This window comes from Chrysemys picta, chromosome 7, assembly GCF_011386835.1.
Source record: "Chrysemys picta bellii isolate R12L10 chromosome 7, ASM1138683v2, whole genome shotgun sequence".
In the NCBI taxonomy this organism is placed as follows: domain Eukaryota; kingdom Metazoa; phylum Chordata; order Testudines; family Emydidae; genus Chrysemys; species Chrysemys picta.
In genome coordinates, this window is record NC_088797.1 from 10,426,678 (window position 1) to 10,448,162 (window position 21,485).

Consider the following 21,485-nt stretch of genomic DNA (forward strand, 5'->3'; position numbering starts at 1 on the left):
CAGCATACACAGGAGTTCTTCAAGTGACATCTCAGGCAGAAGTCTTGTCTCGAGCCAATCTGCATTCTCCCACGTGATGGGCTATGGCTGATACTACATCATAACGACATTAAAAGACAGGGTCCTGAGATACTTGGCTCCAAATTTTCAACCTTCTCTTCCCTTCACTGCACATAAAAACATGGCTTGAAACAAGCTCCTGAGAGTTTTATATTCAGGACTCACACATTCAAGCACCCAGAAACTAGGCTGATGGGTTCTATACAGAACCCTAAGAGAGCTAGATTAAATTTTGCAGCCTGAGAGAGCCATGGGATATAATTCCACTAAATCAGAGACAGGATGCACTATGTTCTAGGGTATCTAGAATACTGGGAAAGTCTCTGAAAATTTGCAAGACTGAATATTTGAAAATTAAAGGCCAACATTTTCTAACTTGGAGGCCTACAGTTATTTTCAGCTGGGAGGGTAGGTCAGGCTTCCATTTTTCTCTCTTTCGCCAAGTAAGCTGCATATGAAATGAAGAAGCAGAAAGGAATACAGCGTTTAAAAAAAAAAAAAAAAGCCTTGAAACTGTCTTGCCTTCCAATTTTGTTGTCAAAAATGGTTGGGACTTGACAACCAGCATCTAGCTGTGACCTAATTTTCAGACTCATTACCACACTTTTTTCCTAGTGCTTTTGGCATGATGTTCTCATTAATATAGAAGTGAGAGTTTGCTGATTAAAATGGAGAAGAAAAAATGTAAGATACTGAAAATTCTTCAGTACGCCTGCCTTTAGCAGGAGTAATTTAATACCAAATTTGGGGGGAAAGATCAGCTACACGTTTTTCCTCATGGCTTGATTGGTTAAAGTGGTCTGTAAATCCAGATGTCTACCACTTGGATCTACTTTTAGACAGAGGAAAAATAGTTGCTATTTTCGGCAACTCATTCATATTATCCACAGCAACCAAAGTGCTTTCAACAGCTCTTCTGCCCAAAATTCTTGTGAGAAGCAGGCCAGTTTTCTTCTTCTTTGAAAGAGTAAGAAAGTGACTAACTTTTAGTTAGAGATGGACCTGAACCAAAATCCCAGATCAGCACATGAATCTGAACTTTCGAGTCAAAGCCATCTCCGATCATAATGATACGTAAAACATTACACAGCTAACTAGCATGGAGCTTGAAACAAACACTGCCTTCAGTTGAAAACAAGACATGTCATCTCCCCAGGTTGCACCAAAATTAAAACACACACCCCCCTCACCAGTGTTATGCTTTATAATGCAACAGTTCTTGTAACAGACCAACGAGGTCCATCATCGTGTGACCTAGCAACTGAACAGTTCAGCTTTCCGTTGAAATATCGTCTGCTTTCTACCTCACCTCTTACAAGACCTGCAAGATTGGCTGTTTAATTCTCAGGGGGTTCAATACAACCCTTTTTTAGCTTGTATGTTTCAGTTCACATGGGTTTGCACCTGCTGTGTTTAACTCAGAGTTTCATTTTCAAACGAATCCAGAAACTCAGAGTGAAACTCAGTCAAAGCTGTCAAATTTCAGTTACTGGTCAAAGTCTTAACTGCCGTGGCCCCAGCATTAGGAAAGGCTGCTGTGATCATGGTGGAACTGTGTATATTAGAACAAGTAGCCTCCTCACATCACACCCGCATATTAAAATTGTGGGCAGAAGTGGGCCACATTTTATATTTATTTAGATTTGAATAAGATGCCTATCCCCAGACCTAGGCATCCTTGCTGCTATTTAAACCAATGATCCATGCTAAGAGTAACTACCCAGTACCACAGATGATCTCCTGAGGTCCCTTCCAACCCTGATATTCTATGATTCTATGAAATAAGAGAATTAACTTAACCAGCCAGTAATTCGAACAGCAAGAGAATATATTTAAACGGCTTCCCACCCACCCCATATCTCTAGCAAACAGACAGTGTTTATAGCATGCCTTAAAGGTAAAGAGATTCAGACCATTTCATATCGAGAGTAGGGAGCAAATTCCAGAGCTTGATATAGAATGATATTTGAAGTGTTTTACAACCCTTAATTAACTAAGCCTCACACCACCCCCGCAGGAAAGGAAGTGCTATTTCCATTTTAGAAAAGGACAAAGTGAGGCAAAGAGAAATTAAGTGACTTGTTCAAAGTTACCCAAAAATCTGTCAGAGCCAGGAATAAAAAAAGCCCACATCTCCTGAACCCCCAGTCCTGGACTTGTAGAGAGCGTAGATATTTTACATATTATAGTTTTGCATGCAGTCCCAGGAAGGTTTGTAGGAACAGAGAGGCAATATTTTCCTTAGAGAACTAGAAGCTTTAATTCCCGTAGCCTAGCAAGCACACAAAACACTATTATCTTGGGGCAATGGGAAAGCTAATGCATGTCATCTCATCACTGTTCTTGGACTGAAGAAGAAGAAGAAAAACAAAAACAAACCCAAGGGACCCATAAAGACTGAACTAGAAATAGGACGACTATACTGAATCATTGTTTTGCAACGGTGGCATCCTGTTTTATGTCTTGTACTTAATGGCAAGAGGAATCTAAACTTTGGCATGAAGTGAACAGGGAAGAAAAATTCAGTCTCTGCCACACCACAAACTAATAAACACAGGTAGAAAGTTATATACCAATAACGTGAGCCAGAAAGTCCAGCTTGTGGGGGGCAAAGAGGGATGGAGTCTCCTGACATGGCCAAGTACGGGGGAGGGGGGTAAATAAGAGGATGATTTATTGTGCTAACCTAAACACCAGGAAAATCTGAAAGACTAGAAGGACAGAAAACAATACAGAGACAGTCCTAAATCCAAGGGCAATAACACACACTAATAAATGATTAGGAGAAGATTTTAAATTGCATCCGTTTTTAAAAAAAATCAAGCAAGAAAACTGGTCAGGCAATACACTTCTGGGATTATAGCATTCCTGGAGTGAGATACGGGACACAAAGCCAAATGCAGTAATTTTACCCACAGAAAGATGCAGTAACCCCTAGAAAGACATTTCCAGAAGTGGGTTTGGTCTGATATGGAAGAAGATATATAGTTGAAAACAATGTTAAAAATACATTTTAGGAAGATCCGAAAACTCCAGCTGCATCTGGAATTCTAAAGCGATTTCAAAAGGAAGAAAATGTAACAGAGCTCTAGTCAAAGACAAACAAGGATGGGAGAAGTCCCCGTCTTTTGAATTCACTGGATGCCAGATATCAGGCTTTCCCTTCCAATCATGGATATAAATTGGGCTATTAAAATTGTGTGACAGAATCTAGCTACTCTGCTGGCTTTTCCAGCAAACAGGGGACATAGAACTGGACTAGATCCCAAGCTGGAGAATTTTCCCCATTTGTTTTCTGGTGGTGATAAATCATTCCATTTTCTTGTAGTAAATAGTGCTCTTTATTCCCCCAGAGCCCTGAGGAAGAGACCTGGAAGACCAAGACTTTTTGGGGGGATGAGGTGAGGGACGGAGCTGCTGAACTATTGGACCGGCCAAACACAGACACAACATTTTATATACACAAGAAAATGCATATAAAATGCTCCACACCTCCTGTGCTTAAATTTTTTTTACAATAAACTGTAATCTCTGGGCCTCTGCGTATCTGTAGTTTTAAGTCCTTCTGAGAAAGAAAACTAGACCAGAACCAAATGGAACTTTTTACCCATTTTTCCTGCAAAAATTACATTTCTATATATTGAAATAAAGTCTTAGTATAGCAGGTGTGATGCGTGCCATGTGCACTGCTAAGTTTACCGCATCACCACTCCTCAGACGAGACTTCAGCCCCAAATGGTGTATTTTTTGTTTGATCTGCCAATTTTAACAAATGTCTAGAATCATGGGCCAAAATCTCATGTGAACGGCTGTGGCCCTGAGATTTAGCTGTTTCTGGGCTGGAAAGGGAAAATAAGTCCCTCTTGTTTTCGTATCTGTCCCGGAAACAAAGTCACAGGGACAGGTAATTTGAACCAAAACCCATAGTCGCTTCCACTCTAAACCCTCAAATTGCAATATTGTCAGCACCAAGCATTCAAAAAATCATGAGTTAGCCCCTCCCCTCCCCAAAAGTCACGAGACTGGCTTAAAAGTCAGGGGAACGGTACGGACTTTAGATCCCCTTTTTCTAAATGAAAGCCAAGATTTTCACACAGACGCATGATTCCAGAACCCGGGACTTTAAATAAAAATTGCAAGACTCATAATAAAAGTAGCTAAAGTTTGCAACAGATTCAAGGTCCAAATGTTGCCCGTTATTAATGGCTAGTGACGCTCCTGTTAAGAATGATATTCAAAGTAATTAACAGATCAGAAAATGGCCAGTGCTCTTCAGAATTTTTCCAGGTACTTGTTCTGGTAGAGATGGTTTAAGACAAGTGCTTGAAAGTCCTTGGTGAAGTCTGTGAAATGGGATAGATACTAAGGAAACAAAGATTTTGCAGGCAATTAAAAAAAAAAAACCAAAAAAACGTTCCTATTCCTGCTGGTTTTATTTTTCATGGTCAGGAAGACTTAACCCTTCACAGTCAGAGGCTTTGTCTACACTCACACTTTTGTCGGTAAAACTTTGGTTGGTCAGGGGTGCAGGAAAAAACACCCTGCCGACAGACCTAAGTTTCATCGACAGAAGAGATGGTGTGTACAGCACTATGTTGGCAGGAGATGCTGTCCCACCAACATCGCAACTGCTGCTCATTGGGGGCGGTTTAATGATGCCGATGGGAGAGCTACACGGGAGACCTTACAGCGCTGCAAGACGCTGTAACGTCTGTAGTGTAGACACAGCCAGAGTTCTTCAGATAAGCTAAAGTCTCAGGGTATGTCTACACTTGCAGAGTTTTTGCGTTGTAAGTTTCACCGGTGATAGGGAACCAGGGAAAGAAAAGCGCTGGTTTGTGTACTCAGTTAACGCCTAAGGCATCCGAGAGTGTTTACACTAGCAGCACTTCCATCGCGGATGAAAGCAGCGCTATAGGGCATCTATCCCACAGTGCAGCTCTCTCCATTTTGACGATGAGTCTTGTGGGAAGGTGGGGAGGAGGGGTTTGATTGCGGGGCATCCTGGATCCCTGCACAGCCTCCTCTCCCCAAACACTGATCAGGTCCAGTAGCTCAGCATTGCACCAAGCGGGCGATCGTTTGTTCCAGGGAGCCGGCATTTTCACCTGGCCAGATGACAGGTGAGCACTTGCCAACAAAACAGGACGGGGAGTTTCAAAGTTCCAGGGGCTTTACAGGGGGAGCGGTGAATGTCTGTTTACCTGCTGGCTGGAGTGGTCACCTAGGCACTGTGGGATATCCTCAGGAGGCTAAAAGCTGTGTAAACAGGAAGAACGTGTCTTCACTTGCACATCACCGCAAAAGCATCACCGGTAAGAGCTGTACGCCTCTCGGGGAGGTGGTTTTCTTTTTGCGGTGAAACTTCTGAGTTTCACCACAAAAAGTCATTGGCAAGTGTAGATGCTCCCATGTTTTTTATGCAAAAAATGGACTTTTTCTGCTTTAAATGGCAAGTGTAGACATGCCCACAGGGTCTGACTTTTAGTTATTCCATTCCTGTGCTTGGGGTAGGGGTGTGTGTGGGGTGAAGGGAAAGGGAAGGTGGCGTTAAACTACCTTTGTGCTCACTGTATTCTAGGGCTATGCAAGTGCTGCTCTAACACACACACACACACACACACACACACACACACACACACACACTCTACTTTCCCAGGGCTCACAGAATAGCTGCCATGCAGTGCATACAAGCTATGTACCGATACACTCCAGAGCTGACCCTTACATCTTGGACTAGGAACAACTCTGCCTTGGCCAGCGAGGTCCTCTGCTTAAGGGGTTTCTTAGAAGAGCATTTCTACCCTCTGTAAAGTCCCTTTATGCTGCTGGAGTACCCAAAAGTACTCAGACCTTACTGTACAGATGAGAATCTGTCCCTGAGACATCACTGGGCTGGGGGTAAGGTTAGTGGAAGGGAAGGCTGGAATGATTTGAATACATACACATCGGACTGAGTCAAACAGAATTGTTCATAGCTTCAGAAGGCTGAACTTACATGTTTAGTACCTTCCTTTCCCTACACCCCATTAAGGATTAGACAGTCAGATCTCCAATAATGGGCCCTGTTCAAGGGTGAATAGATGTAATACATGTCAAGCTTAGAACCTAAGAACATAGCTGACACTGAAAAAATCAGCCTTTTTCCATGGCTTTCGTCTTGTCACAGAGCCAGTTTGATTGTGGGCAAGGACTTCTACAGATTCTGCGGAAGGTTCAGTGAACCATATACTTTTTAAACATGTCTATTTATCACAAAATGGTTTTATTTGCTCACATGAGACTCTACAAGAAAAGACTATGTTGAAACACGTTTTGTAAAAAGCATGAGTTTACTATTGGATTTAAAGGTTTGTGTTGTACCTTGAGAATGCTCATTTAGTCCTTTAATACAAAGACCTCTGGACAAGAGACCTCCTAACAGACACACTGACAAGGCTCCGTGTGATACCAGCAGTTTGACACACACCTAGAAAGACGGCAATGCACCGGGAATTAGAAGTGGCTATAGGCTACAGCAAATGTCAATGGACTCGCTTCAAGCGGCTAAATAGGAATGTTTGTTTCACAAACAGTATAATCCTTTTTTGTTGTATATATTCATTTTTTAAAAACCATGATGGAAGTAAGAAATTCTTCTCGACTGGCAATGGTTCAGTCGTCCCCTGGGGAACGGAAATAAGACAAGACACTGGATATTGGTTTAGGCAAAGGTTTTCGGATGAGCTGGTTGAAGAGTGCGAGGGGGGGAAAATATCCTGAACATTTTTCCAGTGTTCTAGTTTAAAAAAAGAAAGAATAAGTGGATGAAACTTTCCCACCCAGCTCACGTTTTCAATGAGGGTGGACATCCAGAGTGCTGAAGTGCAGAGATGACTTGGTATAGAATTACGCCGTTTCGGCTATATAGAGAAGCGAATGACTGTTAAGCATTCTCCACACTGAGGGTGGGGGAAGTTTGCAATGTCACTTCCCACATTGTTCTGGTTCATTGTTTTCTGGCAGCTTTTTGGCATGATCTGTGAATGTTTGAGGTTGGTCACACTGCATATTTGCACAACACTGTTGTAATTCAGGGCTTAATTCAGAGCTTTTGTGAGACTAATAGGATAGGCCAACTTTCTACCTAAGGTGTATTTAACACTTTGAGCCTTTGAAATACAAGGGCCCAGCCCAACTTCTATTGAAGTCTGTGGTGTATTGAGTTAACTACCCCTTTCAATGTACAGTGAAAAGACTGACAAATATTCAGACTGCAGAACCATGGAAGTGAAGCAAACACTGCTCCATCAGAAGTTGTTGCAAAAACATGGAATTCTTTTAATTGTTTATTTTCATTAGTGTTTAAACCCTACCATCCCCACTCTGAGTTGGAAACTATTTTTTTCAATGACACCTATAAAGAATCGCTCCCTCTGTAATTAAGAATGGTGCAATTGATGGATATCTAATTCTGGTTGATGATATCATCATGTTTATATAGGAAAACTTGCAGAGAGTTCCAAAAATGATTTAAAAAAAAATCCACCACAAAATGATTCCCAGACCTTGCTGTTCTGAATGTATTTATTTGCAATAATGAGTGTGGCTTTATGGGAGCAGATGGGCAGTCCCAGAGAGGATGATTTGTTTCCCCTCTTTTCTTACTTCATGATGTATTTTATGATTTCAGCAGGTCAGTGGCTGCCATGTGTTCTTTCTAATCTGTAAGTGCTTTTCGTTTGCTTCATTCTTGGCAGCCTTAGTATTTACCAAAGAGATCAGATACGGATAGATGATGGCTGAATCCCAGTCTCTTTGAGAGTTCAGTGCTTGGATGTTGGCAGCAGATAAAGAAATATGGGTTGCTGTTACAAACTTTCAGGATTTGTGTGTGTGTGTGTGTGTGTGTGTGTGTGTGTGTGTGTGTGTTTAAATTCTTCTTGTAACACCCTCAATAGATTTAATACAGATGAGCTGCTTTATGGAGAACAATAGATGTCAACTAGATTACCTTTTTTTTTTTTTTAATAGGCCTGGTTTGTTATAAATCCTCCAGGCCCATTAACCTCTGAACCACATCGATGATATCTCTTCTGAGCTAAATTGCCTGTATTTACAGACATTTTTTAGTTCACTTAGAGCTCTATTCAGGAAAAATAATAGCCCATTACTGCACCGTTCTCATGGATTATAAATGAAAATCCTCTCTCTATTTGTAAGATGATGCTTTTCTGAGACCTGTTATAAAAGTGGACAGCTCTCACTGATGCACTCAAGGGTGGAGTCCAAGAGTAGAAAGTTAATCACGCTGATACCAAAACTATTCTAGCAAAATAGTAGGCAAGAACTGGATCATTTTCCTTAGCTGAATTCAAAGGAGCAAAAACCTCCATGCCAATAATATGAGGTCACTTGCTATCACTGTTAACTTCCTAGCTGTAGGGTTAGCAATGATGGGCTAAAACTGTGGAGACCAAGGACCAGCTTGCACATACAGCAGGGTAGCACAGAAATCTTATAAGCAGCAAAGCAGTGACTTAAACTGAAGAAATCAGATGGGCAGGGTCAGAGACAGGATTGGCAACATGGAATCCAACCATCAGAAAAACGCACGTCAGAAAGATATACAATGACAATTTAAGGAAGAAGGGTCCGGCAATAACAAACAAGCTCATTTATGAGGATCCCGTGCTACCCAAGCTGCCAGTTAGTTGCTTGAAGGGACCATTGAGTGCTGTCGGGGAGATCACTCTTCCCCACTTCTTTCACCCTGCTTATTGTGCTGCTCCAAACAGTCTGCATGCACCTGCTGTCCGCAACATTGGCTGCCGTGGGAGCGGATGCCCTGCCGTGCCTTCTCCAAGTGAGCCCTGCATCTGAGCAATATCAAAGTAGCCTGCCTCATTGCTCCTCAGTCTATCCCTACTCCTGCTTTTCCATGGGAGTTGCTTATTGTCTACACGTTCTGGTACATGCCTGAACTCATTTTATCCTGCACTAGCTTTTCTTCCATGTCTTATGGGCTTGATTTTTTTAAAGGGGTGCACGATTTAAAAAAGAGTGCATAACTGCATGCACAATAAATAAAAGCATGCCTGCCTGCCTAACTTTCCTGTGCAATTCCTGTAGTTGCACACAAATATCTGATTGCCAAGGGACCACCTGACTTTCTGGGGGAACAAACATCCTAATGATTACCCAATTTACGTTTTTCTGCACACCAGAGAGTAGAAAGCTTTTAATTTTGCCCTCTTTCCACACAAAAGTCCGTGCATTTTAAAATCATTCATGCTTTTCATCCTCATTTACTCTGCTGTTTAGTAATCTACAAACTATAACTTCCATTGAAACCCGTAGATAGCACAGTTCACGTACACCTACATATCATGGTGACTGCTGTATGAAAATACCTAACAGAATGCTTTCGAAACAGACATGCTCACAGCCATCTCCACCCTGGTGTTTCATTCAAGCATTTGTATATTTCATGACTCCTTAAAGAACATTGTGTCATAACAAATGGATATACAGTACAGCCATTCCAGATCTGAAAGCTCATTTTAAACTTCATTCTTGGCTTTTCTATTTTAATCCTAAACACACGTTTTTAGAAACTCTTTCTGAACCATTAACACGTTGTCATGAAAGGAAAGATTGAGATTAGCATTTTTTTTTCCCTTCTACCAATTATTTTAGTGTCACCTTTTAGTGGCTAACAGAGCGGCAACATAAAGTGGCTAAAATTGTGTATAAAATTCTGGCTGGTGCCCATTCTTCTATAGCAAAACTAATTTCCCTCTGCATGACTTTGCTGTTTCCTCACCTGTGCGTCTGATTTCATTGAAATTCCTGCACATGTCACATCATGGACTTGGATCAAAGCCCATTGAATTTCCATTGGCTTCAATGGGTTTTGGGTCAGGCCTCATATTCACCAAGAAAAAAAGCTTCGTTTGCCTGAACTACCCCTTCTGAATCCCCGTCACATACCCACTCTGAAGGCCTCTTTAAATGAGAACTAATTTCTAAAGTAAAGAACCAGCAATTACTACATTTATTTATTTTACTGGGATTCAAATTGCAGCAACATCTCCCTCTCTCCTGGCCAAAATGCAGAATAAATAGAGTCCGTATTAAATCTCTTGCATTTCTCCCATATGGCAGGTCAGAGGGTAAAACAAGGCTGGGGTAAGAGTCTGCTGAGGGAGGAGACAATGGACCATGTGAAGTCAAGAGGAAAAAGAAAATTCAGTCCATGTGGATGCACATTAGTGCATGAAGGAGGGAGAGCAGAACTGGCATAACAGGCAGAACGTGGAGAAGCAACTCGGAGCTGAATATATAATCCAGCTGCAAAGAATGTTGCCAGAGACCACTTTCTGGGTAGAGCATGTTCCTATTTCAATTTGCATTGTGTTCATACTACGTTGGCTTTATTCTGGATAGTTTATAGTTCCCCATAATGATCCTTACAGCAACTTTGCAGATGGTGTTCATAATTAAGATATTACAAATGTATAGCTTTATTTACCCAGGGTTGGGCTGTCTGTGGGGACTGAACCTAGGACCCCGGGATCTAAAAACCATCTGCTGCTTCAACTAAAGGACCAAGTACACTAGTTTGAAAGCCATAGCAGACTCAAACCTCTGTACTCAAACTAGCTGCTAGAGAGGGACGGAGAGTCACACGGTTCAGGTAACCCGCTAATCAGTGCTCATTACGCCTCCCCCTCTCTGCCCAATCCACAGAAGATATTGGTCTGTTACAGTAGAGGCTCATGGTTCCAGTTCTGGAGGTCCATAGGTCAGTCATCAGTGCCAAGATGGCAGCTGTCACATAACCACAGGTTACGCATAGCTCAGTTAAATGTTAGTAGGGCAAATAATCAGTTAACGCAGATGCCACGTCATCACTGCATAGTGGGATGATATATTTTCAGGTTTGAAATGGATGGAAGTCTATGATATAAAAACAAATTTAATGTGGGAATGGGCAAGGACTATCCAAAATTCAACCCAACTGACTGCCAGTAGGTACTGTCATTCTTAAAGAGTCAACATTTGCCCATAGTTCCACATCATTGTACCTCCGATACTATAGCACATCCACCCCACCTCCACCCTTGTGCTTGGAATAGGAAATAAACTGCCTCAGGTACTAACTACATCCACGTAACCCCATTGACTTGACAGAAGTGTAATTAAAAGTAGAATTTGTTACAACAAATGTAAAGTAAATCCTTCCTGTTGGGATAAATCCTGTGCTTAGCTCACAACCAAGTAACGAGGCTGTGCATGGGAAGAGTCCTACAGTGCCTTCATACCCCTTTATGGTACAAGCCATATATTTTCTACTCAGTAAGAGCAAGCTTTACCACCTCATCATCTCTTAATGGCCACTTTATGGTCTTGAAGGAAGGGTGCTCGTTGTCTGTGGAACCAGTTAATAGAAAGTGAGCCAGCACACAGTGCTCAAGAATCCACAGCATTATTTATGGTTTTCATAGGACCCATAAAGTTTGTTGTGGTGCACTGCAAATGATTTCCCTTTGTGCAACTCTTTACAGCCACATTTAACACGCTGCTGCTTAAATGTTTCCCTTAAATAGATGCAGAAATGGCCCATTGGAAAAGCATCTTATGGCTCCCAACCATCTCTTCTTTTTAAACCCATTTTCTCGCTGAGCACTTGCTACATGTCAGCAAGGTCTTTGGAGAAACTGCCATCATCACACCAGTTAAATAAGTGAGATTTATTTTGCCTGTTTGTTCTATGTCTTAGTTTGACCTGGGCTGAAATAATCACTCTATTGATACAGAAACCCAAACGGAGGGAAGGGGAGGTTTTGCTCCATTACTTTAGCATTTATCAGTCAGCCCAGAGCACTAATGGCCTGATCCAAAGCCCAGTGTCTTTCCTCTGACCTCAGTGGGTTTTAAATTGGGCCCTTACAGTGACTATGAAAATCAGTGAAAACCGAATTTCTCCACATATAACGCTCCTGAATATCCTTCTATGCAAAGAGCGTCTCTCCAAATTTCTCACTTATTTCTGGTCACTGAATGATTCTGGCTGCATCTCCATTATTATCTTGACTGGGCTATTCCCATGGTGTTTCAGATTCTCCATTGTATATTTCATTGTTTTCATTTATACCAGTACATTCAAACAGAGGGAAATAGTTTTGAGAGATGCCTTTATATACCCACAAGGTCCATCAATGGCTATTTAGGTCCATCAATGGCTATTAACCAGGATGGGCAGGGATGGTGTCCCTCACCTCTATTAGCCAGAAGCTGGGAATGGGCGACAGAGCATGGATAACTTGATAATTACCTGTTCTGTTTGTTCCCTCTGGGGCACCTGGCATTGGCCACTGTCGGAAGACAGGATACTGGGCTAGCTGGACCATTGGTCTGACCCAGTATGGACGTTCTTAAGAGTGCAAGAAATCACAAGGAATAAGAGGAAATCTCACACGGAAGGCAACAAAGATAAAAGGCTTGACTTCATATGCGGACTAAAATGCACGTAGACATCTGGTCTAGACAAGGGTTATTTTAAATAAAAATGGTATCTTTGAAGACATTTCAGAAGGTGAGCAGCTACACCTAAACATTAGAGGGACAAGTAAGGAAGGCAATTTGGACAAGGGTTGTAAAAGGCACTTTCCCCACCAGGAAGAGTAATGAGTGTTGCGTGAGTTATATCAAGGGATTAAAAGGCTAGCGTGGCTGCCTATCAATTATAAAGGAATTGTGTCACTGCTACAGAACACTAAATATTGGCGGACTAGTGAAAATTTTTGATGATTATGGGGTCGGAGTCTGAGAATTAAGGCTCTGGCTCAGCTGGAAGCCCTTGAACATAGCCTTCAAAGATGCTGGCATGCGTCTTTGTTAGTATGACAGACAGACAGCGCTGCATATTTGTTTACTATGGTTTAAGGGTTTAAGCACTTCAGCCGAATTAGCCAGTGTGTTGTCTTCCCAAACATCTCTTAGCTATAAGTCCGGGGGGGATGTGATTATATTTTGGTTAACAGGGGAGTTCAGATTAGGTTCTGCTATTTGAAGCATAACATATAATCAAAACTTCCTGGTGCCCTCCTCCCATGTTGGATAATGAGATTTAAAAAACAAAAACAAACCAAAATGGATAAACTCAGTCTGTTTTGTGTTCCATTAAGATATATTTAACATTCAAGAGTGCCGACTAACTATGTAGTGGAATGAACTGGAAATGACAGCTTCAAAGGAAGGAATGGAGAAATCAGCTGAGTGGCATGTTATACGCAAACACCTAATAAATATGACAAAAACCCCATTAGACCAAGAGAAGATTACTTGACTTTAAGCAGTTTACACCTGCTTCCTCAAAAGTTGAAGGAGATGTGAAGATACAGACAAGGAATTTTCTATAGGAAAGTTGAAAAATGATGGAGGTAGGAAGACCTTCCTAGATACCCTGATTTGAGTGGGGAGTCATAGCTTTTCCTCAAAGAGCAAGGTGAAGTTTAGTCTTTTGAAACAGACGATCACCAACAGGAAGCAAAAGCAAGGTCTGTGCGGAGACAGATAATTCTGTTTCATGAAGGATTTGAATACTTCGAAATTTAGTTGCGGTCTGATTAGGAACGAAAACGAAAGATTTCAAAATTCTCCACAAAAGAGAATGGTGGCACTGTTTCCATTTCTACAAGTACATTCCAACAGAGGGAAGTAGTTTTGAGAGGTGCATTTATATACCCATAAGGAATATGAGGAAATCTCACATGGAGGAAAACAAAACTAAAGGCTTAACTTCACACGTGGATGCCTCCTGCACTGCAATTGCATTCACAACAAGCCATAAGTGTACTCCACATGAGAAAGTGGAGCAACACCAGTTCTATATTCATTAGTAGTTTCGCTAAAAAACAAGTCGATATCTTCAAATTATCTCTGGAAAGAAAAGCTGGCCTGGCCCAAACACTAAACAGGAATAAAAACACATTGGAAAGCCTACCTGAGTCAGCCTGCAAGACCCAGTGTGAATATAGAACCAACAGAAAAAATGGGAAGATCAAGTCAGGTATTGGCTACCACGCTTCAAATAGGTCTTTGAAATATTGCTGTTCTGTGGCTTAAGCCTCAGCAAACTCTAGCCACCACAGACACATCAAGCTGCGATGAGAGCTTGTGAAAAACAGCCACTGAGCAGACGGAACTGAGCACAAATCCATCCCAGTGTTACTTTTGGGAATGTGGTGATCTCTCAAGTGACTATGGGCATGTCTACACTAGAGCTTGAGAAGACATACCCAGGCTAGCTCTAATTGATCTAGCATACTAAAAGTGGAAGTGTCGGCATGGTGGTGGGGGTGGCTAGTTGCCACAGTATGTACCTATTGTCTCAGACAGGATTGTAGTTGGAGTGGCCAGCCCTTCCCACCTCTGCAGCTACCCTTCCATTTTTAGGGCGGTAGCTCAATTCAGAGCTACCACAAGTCAGTCTCCTTGAGATGGAATTTACACCTTCCAAATCTAGCACAGATGTACCCTAAGGCTCCTTCTGGCTACCCCATCCCCAACATATTGTGCACCCCGATAGAGCAGCAAGTGAGGGGGGAGCTTGCCTGTTCCAGCTACTTCGGACGGAAGCTACCTCTTTCCTATCAGGTTGACTATACATTAGAGTGATGTATCATGCTGCTTGCAAATCCCAAGAAGGCATTTCCTTGGCACAGAGGGAACGTTCCTTGTGTGATGATGACTACAATTAGGACCGATAACTATGTCGTCATATTTATTTAGATTTACTTTAGATCTTTGTCCTTTGGATAGTTGCAACCTTACTTCCCATCATGTTTCCGCTTTGCCCCCCCCCCCCCCTCCATTTCAAACTCTCACATACAATATATGAATGGCCGATTTCCGTTTGATCTCAGTTCTGTTTGACACATTTCGAGTAAGCTTTGGCAAAAACATTCTAAAGATGAAACTCATGTTCATTAATGATATTCATATTGCCTCCTACTCTAGTTCTTTAACATGTTGAATTTATTTGATCTAAGTGCAACTCTAAGCATGATTAATTGCAAAATATTTGTGGTTAACTGGAGAATCTGATATCTCCACCCTCATATCGATCTGAACGTATCCTTGCTCAGAGTCCAGGCACATTTCCTGAAATCCTACTACTAAAGCTTAGCTCCAAATGATCCTACATCCTAGAGATTCTGTAGTTAGCTTGTCTCCAAGCTTGACATGACGTCAGATATTAAGATTCAGCCTTGAGACATAGCATCCTAAACATTCATCTGAGAAGTGGGTATTCACCCACGAAAGCTTATGCTCCAATAAGTCTGTTAGTTTATAAGGTGCTACAAGACTCTTTGTCGCTTTCATCCTAAACAGTAACTACTTACATTTGCTGCCTTCTTATCCCTCTTATAAAGGAGGCTTCTCTTGTATCTGGCTTCTCTCTTCTTCCTCCTTTCGCTTATGGACACAGGCCTTGTAATAGATGAAAAGCTTTTAGTAATTGTGCGAGTTCAAAGAGCTGTAAGTTGCTATTCTAAATGATACTCAGCAGGAATCCAGGGACCAATTCTCCTTGTAGGAATTCAGTATCAGAAACCTTGACCAGAGTGATAAATCCAGTATTAATATATATTGCTTATTAAGTGTGAGCCATAAGTCTATCATTATACAATTTGCAGAGGTTCTTAAATGCCAACACATCAGGTTTTCTGCCCAAGGAAGCCTTCTCAGAACTAGATACATTTTTTCCAATGATTACAGCTTTTTAAAAAAACAATGTTTTTATATTGTTTAAATCTACCGTTTAAAAAGTTCTCATTTAAGCAACCTTAAGGCATGAGGCTGTTGTCATAGAAGTTAACCGCAATACTCCCATGGACTTCAATGGGACCTGGATCAGGCCCTCAGCGAAGAGACATCTTCACCATTTCGGTGTAAGAAAGTTCATAAAATGTCTTTTGAAGGGCACACACTACACACATGAGATTGATGGGGCCAAGTGTTGGTCTCATTTATAATCAGGTACCCATCTTCATTGCAGTTAGTTTGGGTTTATGAACTCAAGGCAGAATCTTTCCCCTCCTGCTTAGTTGGTACAGTAGTTTCTTAGTCATTTTTCTCCTTCTAACCCTCATCTTTTCCCTCTCTCCAGCAACTGGACTGAGAGTTCTCTTTCGGTTGTATTCACTTGATGCTTTGGTAATGAAGTATGTATAAGTCAGCTCTTCTACCAACTCATTCAAGGAAAGTTTCTGTTTAACTCACTTAGTAAAGAGCTGCTGTCACATTCATCCTTGCTAGAGTGCAACCTGTGATCTGATGTGTGTCACATGCACCCAGGAGGACTTTGGCCTGTGAGACCAGCTATAGACACGGCGTTTAGGTACCACTGCAGTAGGCTTGGTTATACCTGCCATAGAACTGGGATTCCAGTGCTCTCAAAGCATCTAACAGGTTGGCAGGTACAGCAATTAACCAATTTTGGTGAGAGGTCTCTAATCTTCACACTGATTTACAGTGTAGTCCGAGATATTATCAGTTTGGAAAAGTATCCTATACTAGGTCACCTGGGTTTTTAGTAAATGCGCATTCCAAGCCCCTAAAGCTTCCATTAACAAAAGACATGATTAAACCTATCTGATCATTGGAACCTGCCTTTCTTATCTTCCTTCCCTGGATGACAGGTAAAACAGTCCTACACAAGCCTTTAGTTTATTGGCTAAGATCTACTGATTATTGCCTACCCAGAAAACACCAATCGAAACAAGGGAATGAAATGCAGGTTCCCATTCATTACAGAGCCAGAGTTTGGAAGAGAGTGAGGAAGGAGGCCAAAGGTGTCATTCCTCTTTACCTGCTTTACTTGCATTCCCGCTGGATGCTACCACTTTTACTTATGGAACCTTTTAACATAAAGAACCACATTCAGCTCAGATTTAGGGTCCAGCAGGGGAAGAGGGCTAGGTTGCAGAAACAAGCACCTCCAGTCCACCAGGGGGCCCAGAGGAAGGCCAAAGCAGTGGTGTTGGCCAAAAGGAGGTTCACCAAGGGTAACCGTTTTGATCAGTGCGACCTCACGCACCGAGCTCCTACAGAGTCAACAATGGTTAAGAAAGCTGCTCTCCCTAATGGAATCTCCACCGGAGGGCGAATAGTGGTGATCCCCACCTTCCCTCCCTCAATCTGAGGGAACAATAAGGCACGAGCAAAGCGGCAGGGGCCATAGCTTACACATCCCTCTGCCAGCATGTATGAATTTGGCCTATTGCCTATTTAGCTGCATATAGTTACCCATGTAGAGTAAATCACTCCAGCGACAAGCCAAAAATAACGGAATGTGTAATTCATGCATGAGTGCATGGGCAGACAACGGTGAGTGAGTATTAATAGGATGTGACACTCCTAAAATTCTCTGCCTGAAATCTCCAGTTGTTTACGCAGAATTTCACACCCCCATCTGTAATTCTCAGTAACCCTGACAACAGGCTCCTGTTAAAATAGCATCTCCAGGTTTATGACACTGAATGACAGAACCGAAAAAAAACAAAAAAAAAAAAAAACAGGCCCTGCAAAATCCTGAAGGGAGAACATAGGATGCCCCTGTCAGAACTGACACCTAACTATTTTTGATTTACCTCAACTGATCACCTACCAATGCCGTCACCAGTCCATGTACAGTGTGCTAGCTTCCAAAACTCCTCAATATGCTTTGACAATGACTAGTTTACAGCACGTCACCTGTGGCAGGAATGGGCTCCAGAATCACATCATTTCATCACACATCTTAAAATATGAAAGAAAAAAGTCTACTTCCCTCTTAAAAGAAAGACTACAATATCCTAAAACGATGGTACAAATCACTGCATTAACACTACTATCAAATTGAATGCTTCAGACTGCAGATATACTATACAGGATTGGCAGGATTTTTATAAAAAGAGGTGGTACCACATAGAACAAAATAGATTCAAAGAAACTAGAAATTATACATTAATTAACCTGTATCTAGTTATAAAGAAACAAAGGGTTACTTCGTTTTGCCTCTCTACCCTGTAATTTATTATCTAACCATACCCTTACTTTAAATTTTCCCATTTAGATTTGTCAGGTCTGACGGATGTCAGAAGTCTTATCTCTATCCTCGATACAATACATTCAAAAGGAGTTTTTCCGTTTGATTAAAACCAGGGCTGACTGGAGAAGAAGAACTCGGTTTTGCCAAACAAATGTCAAGGTTAGGTTTCTTTTCGATTTGGAACAAAAATAAGACCTTTTGAAATTTGTCATGAAAAGCATGAGGGAGAGAGACACCCCAGAACAACGATTGCCTGGTGGTTCAGACTATAAATGGTCTCTCTCTCTCTTTCAGGCCCAGTAAGTGTTTGTTTATTGATATAAAGTGGAACAACTCCAAAAGGATCTCTGTGTGTGTGTGTGTCTCCCTCTCTCTACTAGAAATTCCATACCAGACCCAAAAACCCTTCCCAATGAAAGTTTTGTCAAAACCAATACATTTCAGCGAAAGGTTCAGTTTAGTCAAATCTGTTTTCAGTAGAGCTGGTTGGTAATTTTTCAACAACGCCAACATCCATGAAGATGAGCCCTAAGAAGACAGGAAGCTGCCATCCAAGATCAAGCCAAAATCAAGTAGTCTCTTCTTCTGCGGGTCTAGCATTTGCTCTAACTCATTTCAAACAGACTCATCTAATGGCACTGGAACAATTTTTATAGTGGGGGTGCTGAAGGCAGAAGCCATGTATTTGGGTTATTACTACTACTTCAAGCCAGGGGGTGTATCAGCACTCCCCACCTCCGTACTTCCAGCACCTATGGACTCATCCCTAGAATCCACTGCACAAGTGTGCAGAGATACACACACAAAATCAAGCTAGGGAGTTTCCTACAGATTGCTAAACGTGAGCCAAATTTATATCTTTTGGAGTTTGTGTAAAGTTTTTATACCATACACAGTCTTAAAAATTTGCCAGTTTATAGCATGGCAGTGGTAAATTCAACAGAGGTTAAAGTCACCAGCTATACATTCTTTGTCATTCTTTGTACAAATTTGTATGAAATGGATTATAGCAAAACCAGAGTAGGAACCATCCTTTGTCTCAAACATACAAAAGCCACCATCCACCATAGATTTAGATCACTAGAAAGATGTTTTGATAAGCCATGAGTAGCAAGTTAGGCCAACTCTAGCCTTACTTCCTTCACCCCAGCATAAGAACAACGAAGAGTCCTTGTGGCATCTTAGAGACTAACAAATTTATTTGGGCAAGTGGATTTTAGCCCACGAAAGCTTATGCCCAGATAAATTTGTTAGTCTCTAAGGTGCCACAAGGACTCCTCGTTGTTTTTGCAGATACAGACTAACATGGCTACCACTCTGAAACCCAGCATAAGAAACATTTCTTTCCTTCTCAGGGTTCCAGCTCTACTCCCAGGTTTTTGGTGGGCAGAGCAGGTGTGGAGAGTGGAAGAAATCGTCTTCTCACTAGTATATACAAAAGTATCTGACAACTATAGAAGTTACGCTAAGAAAGTAAGAGGCTATCAAGACAGTGGATAATACTTGACTCCTACCAGTGCAGTCTGATCTGAGAATTAAGTGTTGTTGTAGCCATGCTGGTCACAAGCTATCAGAGAGACGAGATGGGTGAGCTAATATCTTTAATTGGACCAACTTCTCTTGGTGAGAGAGACAAGCTTTTGAGCTAGAGAGAGCTGAAGAAGAACTCTGGGTAGCTCTTGGTCCAATAAAAGATATTACCTTATCCACCTTGTCTCTCTAAGGGTACGTCTACACTACCAGCTGAATTGGCGGGTAGTGATCGATCTATCGGGGATCGATTTATCGTGTGTAGTGTAGACGCAATAAATCGATCCCCAATCGCTCTCCCGTCAACTGCTGAACTCCAGCTCGGCGTGAGGCGGAAGCAAAGTCGACGGGGGAGCAGCAGCCGTTGATCCCGCACCGCGAGAATGCGAAGTAACTAATTCTAAGTCGATCTAAGATACGTCGACTTCAGCTACACTATTCTCGTAGCTGAAGTTGCGTATCTTAGATCGATCCCCCTCCCAGTGTAGACCAGGCCTAAGAATTAAATGTTATTCCCATTTCCACCTATAAGTATTGCAATAATCCCCACAGATGCATGAATTGCAAGAAGATGTAAGTAGTGCTGGTAGAAAATAAAAGATGCAACACTAAATTCTGATATTAAAACAAGCAGATCTGCTTTCACTCCACTGCGGTCTTACCCCCAAAAGTCAGATCATTATCGGGAGTCAGCATAGCTCCACTGATTTACACCAGCTGAGGATTTAGCCCTGTGATTTAATTTTGGTAGACTGAACTAACCAAATTTTGTCTGCACTCTTAAGGCCAATTCTAAACACAAAATTTCTCCACAGGATGTTAATTAACCATTGCAATTTATTACCCTTCCTGCCTAAACCAAGTGAATTTGCATCCTCTCTGATGATTAGCACATCAAGAGGTTATTTTTATGCAGCTTGCTAAGGCTATCAATAGCCAATCCCTTAACAGAAAAACAAGACTCTCAAAAATCCAGAAAACTATAAGCTGTTAGTTCATTGTTTTCCCCAAAATGTTAACAAGACAGTGACATACTGTAGTACTTGCTATGTGAAATCTGCTGTAGTCGGGGCTTACTGGTTTTTGTGAAAGGCTATGAATCAACTAAAGTACAAAGAAGAACAGGAGGACTTGTGGCACCTTAGAGACTAACAAATTTATTAGAGCATAAGCTTTCGTGGACTATAGCCCACTTCTTCGGATGCATATAGAATGGAACATATATTGAGGAGATATATATACACACATACAGAGAGCATAAACAGGTGGGAGTTGTCTTACCACCTCTGAGAGGCCAATTAATTAAGAGAAAAAAACTTTTGAAGTGATAATCAAGCTAGCCCAGCACAGACAGACAGTTAGATAACAAGTGTGAGAATACTTACAAGGGGAGATAGATTTCAATGTTTGTAATGGCCCAACCATTCCCAGTCCTTATTTAAACCGGAGTTGATTGTGTCTAGTTTGCATATCAATTCTAGCTCAGCAGTTTCTCGTTGGAGTCTGTTTTTGAAGTTTTTCTGTTGTAATATAGCCACCCGCAGGTCTGTCACTGAATGACCAGACAGGTTAAAGTGTTCTCCCACTGGTTTTTGAGTATTTTGATTCCTGATGTCAGATTTGTGTCCATTAATTCTTTTGCGTAGAGACTGTCCGGTTTGGCCAATGTACATGGCAGAGGGGCATTGCTGGCACATGATGGCATATATCACATTGGTAGATGTGCAGGTGAACGAGCCCCTGATGGTATGGCTGATGTGATTAGGTCCTATGATGATGTCACTGGAATAGATATGTGGACAGAGTTGACATC

At 41.6% G+C, this 21,485-nt stretch overlaps 1 long non-coding RNA gene across 3 annotated transcripts in view; it reads right to left on the reverse strand.

Moving 5' to 3' along the window:
• Positions 1 to 21,485, reverse strand: part of LOC135972531 (uncharacterized) — a 208,238-nt gene that overhangs the window by 123,609 nt on the left and 63,144 nt on the right. For all 3 annotated transcript variants that reach the window (XR_010589016.1, XR_010589015.1, XR_010589014.1), the window contains one exon: positions 15,453 to 15,540. This is a non-coding gene — a long non-coding RNA (uncharacterized LOC135972531). The remainder of the gene's footprint in view (positions 1 to 15,452; positions 15,541 to 21,485) is intronic.